This window comes from Sinocyclocheilus rhinocerous, unplaced genomic scaffold, assembly GCF_001515625.1.
Source record: "Sinocyclocheilus rhinocerous isolate Xijiao unplaced genomic scaffold, SAMN03320098_v1.1 scaffold1409, whole genome shotgun sequence".
NCBI lineage: Eukaryota > Metazoa > Chordata > Actinopteri > Cypriniformes > Cyprinidae > Sinocyclocheilus > Sinocyclocheilus rhinocerous.
Genome location: NW_015650351.1, coordinates 3,779 through 9,923, shown reverse-complemented (window position 1 = coordinate 9,923; position 6,145 = coordinate 3,779).

Sequence of the window (6,145 nt, the reverse complement as noted above, 5' to 3'; positions counted from 1 at the left end):
TTTGGTGATTTCAAATATCAACATTGGCTACCAGAAATCACTTACTCTGCCTTTAATTGTTAGCTTATTAGCCAGATTTGTAATATATCTAATAAAAACATGCAGCACGTGCTCATTGGGTGAAAGTGAGGAAGTGAATGAATTATGGTGCAGATATCGTGGCAGGATTAAAACGGCTCGAAACGGGTCGTGAGCGCAGATTCAAACTCCACCGGCTTAAACCGACAGCGATTCCAACCGCAGGGATTAGCTGGAAACGGCATGCTGGGAAAAAACACGGGAGAGAAAGAGAGAGCTTTCGGTCTGCCCTGCAGGTTGCATCCTTCCAGAAAGTGGTTTTCTCCTTTATATATTCCTGAAGCTCTTGCCCTGGCTGTATTTTACCCCTCATTCGTCCCTGTTGGGCTGTTTTCAGCATTGATTCAATTAAAAAACAACAGCTCCACCGAGGACAATAATACAGAGCTACAAAAAAATGCTTTTGGAGACCCTCAGGAGAGCACTTCAGCGGTTATAGAGTGGGCCGATTACAGCGCTGCGTTCAAGCCTTCCGCTTCCCTCTGTACACAAAAATAGAAAATATTTTGCTGAACTCAGAACGGCTTTGCGCTAATTAGCGAACTGTAACTGGAAAGCATTACAGTAAGATCCTGCAGCCGGCCTGAAACCAACAGGCCTGTCATGATAAATCACATTATTCATCAAATATCTCGCAGAACTGCCCATTTCAACACTGACCTCTGAAACCAATCAAAGCAGGGTAGAGTTTCATGAAGCTGAAAGGACATTTGCAGGACATACTTTCCCTCAGATCTACTGTTTGAAAAAGGTCAGTCTTGTTTACAAAAGCAACCCGCGGATCTGATCTGGAATAGACTTCATCGTTTGGTTAAGTATGGCTCAATAAAGCAATAGTTCACCTAAAAATGAAAATGATTTCTTCATCAGATTTGGAGAAATGTAGAATTGCATCACTTGCTCACCAATGGATCCTCTGCAGTGAATGGGTGCCGTCAGAATGAGAGTCCAAACAGCTGATAAAAACATCACAAGTAATCCACACCACTCCAGTCCATCTGTTAAAGTGTTCTGAAGTAGAAAGCTGCTTGTTTGAAAGAACTGTTTTGGCTTGTAAATGGTGCTTGTGCATATTTCTCTCCTGATTCAGATGAGAGACTCATATTTTAGCCAAAAGTAATGGTTTGAAGTTAAAAACGTCATAATGATGGATTTGTTTCTTATTGATGGTTTATTGTGATGTTTTTATCAGCTGTTTGGACTCTCGTTCTGACGGCACCCATTCACTGCAGAGCATCCATTGCTGAGCAAGTGATATAATGCTACATTTCTCAGAATCTGGTGAAGAATCAAACTCATCTACATCTTGGATGACCTGAGGGTGAGGACATTTTCAGCTTATTTTCAGTTTTTGGGTGAACAATTCATTTAAAGTATTTACAGTGTTGTTTAGTAAGGAATAGTTAATGCAAATTCTCTCATCATTTACGTTACGTTTTTGCATCTGAATGGGAATGAGATTTGATGCAAGAAATAAAGTGAGAAATGATGGAAATGTTGGTCTTTTGCACACACAAGAAGATTTGAAATGTAGTGCATGAAACATACACAACTGTTCAAAGGTTTGAGGTTCTTTTTAGAATAAATTAACACTTTTATTCAGCAAGGATGCATTAAATGAGTTAAAAGTGACAGTAAAATGTTTATGATGTCATAACAGATTTCTATATTAAATAAATGCTGTTTATTCATCAAAGAATCCTGAAAAAATCCTTTCCACAAAAATATGAAGCAGCACACCTATTGATAACAACATTGATAATAATCAGAAATGTTTCTTGAGCAGCAAATCAGCATATTAGAATGATTTCTGAAGATCATGTGACACTGAAGACTGGAGTAATGATGCTGAAAATTCAGCTATGATCACAGGAATAAATTCCATTTTACAATATATTCAAATAGAAAACAGTTATTTTAAATTGTAATCATTTTTCACAAATATTAATGTTTTTAATGTACTTCTGATCAAATAAATGCAGCCTTACTATGCAGAAGAGACTCAAAAAGATCAAAAAAATCTTACTGACCTCAAACTTTTGAAAAGTATTGTACAGTATGTGACATCATGCATTACTATTTCTTCGAGGTTTGGAATGTTAAATAATGTCAAAACTTCTCAATCAAAATACTTGAGTGTGTTTGTGTGGAGCCCAAATGTGATGTAGAAACCTGAACTGAAAGACCCGCTGGCTCCCGCACAGGATCATGGGCCGTATGTCCGTCTGGAGCGCCGCCAGAGGGGTTTTCGAGGTCTTTTCTCCCAAATGAAGGTCAGTCCTGAGGAAAGACGCTAAATGATGGTGTCAGTCGGAGTTCTTGGGGCTCCGTGTGGAGCGTTTCAATTGTCAGCCTGATCTAGAGACCGAACCGCGGCCGCTCGCTCTGTATCGCTCTCCCTGTCTCTCTGTTTTCCTCCTCGGGGAAATCGCTGACAGAACAACATGATATCTGCACTATATGAGCTCCACTTCACGAAGAAAGAGACTCGCTATCTGAAGAACTCTTCTATATACACTTCTATTCAAATTCAGGAGATGTGCTACAATTCAATCGCCAGTTTAAATTCACCTGGATGCGGCTTTGATTTTCCACTCGGTGCGCTGATATATTCACCTTAATTTAATTGGTTTTCTGTAGCTGCTGAATTGAACAAGGCTTTGCGAGAACTCATCTCTGTAGAAATATCACTTTATGACTAACAAATCAAGTGGGTGACTGATGAGAAAATGTCATGTTTGAGAGGGAGAAATCACACTATGAAGCTCTAATCAGGGCTGGATCTGCAGCAACCAGTTCCACATCCAATCCACTCTCAGTCCACAGCAGAACGGTTTGTAACTATAGGCCTAGATGAAGAAATGTGTCACATTACATTAAAAAAGAGCCACTACTCACATTCTAGAGAAAAAAATACTTCGCTCAAGAAATACTTTTGTAAAATGATGGGTGACCAGAGGCCAATGAATAAAATGACCTGGTAAAAATACGACAACCTCATATTTTTATCACCCCATTCATCAAAAAAAGTGCTATTCAGTCTTAGAAGAAATAAAAAGAAAGAAAAAAACCGTTATGTTTACAAGAACAATCAAGCCAAACAGACAAAAATGCTATTATTTTAATAAAATAAAATAATATAAATGCATTAATAAAAGTAGTTAATGCCTCCAGAAATGTAACTTATGTGCTATGTTTACTATTTAAAAAACTACATACATTTAAAAACTAAATAATTTAAAAAATTAAAAATTTTAAAAATAATTTTGAGTAAAAACTAAATAATTTACCCAAACAATGAAAAACTGAAGTAAATGCATTTATTAACATAGCAATAAAAAAATATTTAAAAATAAAGAAATCTTATCATAAACGCATAAAATGAATTAATGCCTCAGTAAGTAAGCTTGTTCACTCTAGACAAATACAGTATATCTTATATTATTCATATTCAAAATGACAAATTGACAATAAAATAAAATTAAATAAATTATTAACAGAATAATCAAGGTAGTATGATGTAAATGATATTATTATCAATAAAATAAAATAAAAATAAACATATATAAATATTAACATAAATTTTTTAAAAAATTATTGCCTCAGTAAGTGAACGTTCACTTCAGATAAATACAGTACAAATTCACAAGAAAATAATAAAATAAAGAAATATTATTATTAACAAATGCAAAAAAAAAAAAATGAATGAAAGCCTCAGTAAGTGAATTTTTGTTCACTTCCGATAAACGCAGTACAAATTCGCAATAAAATAAAATAAAGAAACACATCAACTAGACTTATGTTCACTTCCGATACATACTGTATATCACGTATTGTGCATTTAAAAAAAGTTAAAACAAATTCACTAATTCATCTGTAAAGTAAAGCACGATGTTCTAACTGGATACATTATAATGAGACAGCAAGAAAGCAGATTCATCATTCCATTTGAGTTCAATTTTTATCTCTCTGTCTAAACACAAAACTTTACTGTTAAATAGAAACACACACAGTCTGAAGCACGGATATGTATGACACAGCAATCAGTCTCAAAAAATGTCTTTGCTTCTTGATTATTAAAAAAGAATTTCAAATCCTTACTGAATTAAATCTGATTAATGCACCAATTATACTGAAATGATAACGCTTCAGTGCACATCTCAACACATGTCTGCTTTGACCTCGGTTTTCATAAGCGGTCTTGTCAGACTATGTTATAAGCATTTGCGTTATAAACGTTTCCAGCTCAAAAGAGCAAAAAAATGATTTTTTTTCTATGATAAGACCCTTTAAATTACAGCCACACTTGATCTGTACTTCAAAAGGCATCACATAAAACATCACCAATCCAAAGCTCGCACTAAACAAACACACAGAAAAGAGCAAAAATGGTGCCGCTGCTTCAGGAAAGCTACATTACGGAGAAGAAGAAAGGCATAGCGCGGCTCCTCTGAGAGCGCGGGTCAATCCCACTGTACATTTGCAGTGAACGAGTGTCTGAGTGTGCAGTCGAGCAGAACGGACCCCTTTCCTGAGAGCAGATAAAAGAGACGCCCTCGCCAAAAAGAGCCCATGCCGTGTTCATCAGTCACAGCATGAGAGAGCAGGCAGACGGAACCATCAACATTTCTGCTTTGCTGCCAATCCTGAAGGTGTTTCAGGGTTTTCCATCGACCTGTTCTGTTGGCCATCGCCATATTCTGTGGTAAAGACACGATCGCTGTAAATTGGATTTTATTCAGGGGTTAAATTAAACCAAAACCGAACATAGAGGCAGAGTACGAGTGCATATTTAACCATAGATGAAAGACGAGTTTCCTAAAGCACCAAGCTGAACATCAGCAGCATGTCAGTCATACTTAAAAAAAATTGTTCACCAAAAAATGAAAATTACTCACCCTCAGGCCTTCCAAGATGTAGATGAGTTTGTTTCTTCATCAGATTTTGAGAAATGTAGCATTCCATCACTTGCTAAGCAATGGATGTGAATGGGTGCCGTCAGAATTAGAGTCCAAACAGCTGATAAAAACATCACAATAATCCACAAGTAATCCACATTACTCCAGTTCATCAGTTAACAAATTCATTCTTAAGATGTTTGTTAACTTCAAACCATAGTTTCCGGCTAAAATACAAGTCATCTATCCATAATATTGCTTTCTGCAGTGAAAAAGTCGTCTGGTCTGAATCAGGAGAGAAATCTGCACAGATCAAGCACTGTTTACAGATGAAAACTATCCAAAACAGTTCCAAACAAATATATCTTTATGATGGATTTGTTTCTTACAAACACACAGGTTTTGGCTTCTCAAGACATTAATTGATGAACTGGAGTGGTGTGCATTACTTATGAGTTATGTTATTGTGATGTTTATATCAGCTCTCATTCTGACGGCATCCATTCACTGTAGAGGATAAAAACATCACAATAATCCACAAGTAATCCACACCACTCCAGTCCATCAGTTAACAAATTCATTCTTAAGATGTTTGTTAACTTCAACCAGTGTTTCCGGCTAAAATACAAGTCCTCTATCCATAATATTGCTTTTTCCAGTGAAAAAGTCATCTGGTCTGAATCAGGAGAGAAATCTGCACAGATCAAACACCATTTACAGACGAAAACAATCCAAAACAGTTCCAAACAAATATATCTTAATGATGGATTTGTTTCTTACAAGCACACAGGTTTTGGCTTCTCAAGACATTAATTGATGAACTGGAGTGGAGTGGATTATTTATGGGTTATTGTGATGTTTTTATCAGCTCTCATTCTGACGGCACCCATTCACTGCAAGGGATCCATTGGGAAGCAAGTGATGTAATGTTACATTTCTCCAAATCTGATGAAGAAACAAAAGTAGTGATACCCGCCAGCAAATGTCAACTTGATTGATGGCTTTGACCTTTGTGACCTTTCCCCCTCCCCCACGCACCCACCACATGGCGACCACCCACGTTGTGTTGACCCCGTGACCTGTCCAGATGTGAAAACCGGCATATGTGAAATTCCGACGTCAACCGTTAACCTCCGGGGATGAAAAATGATGTTTGTTCAGCTGTATGT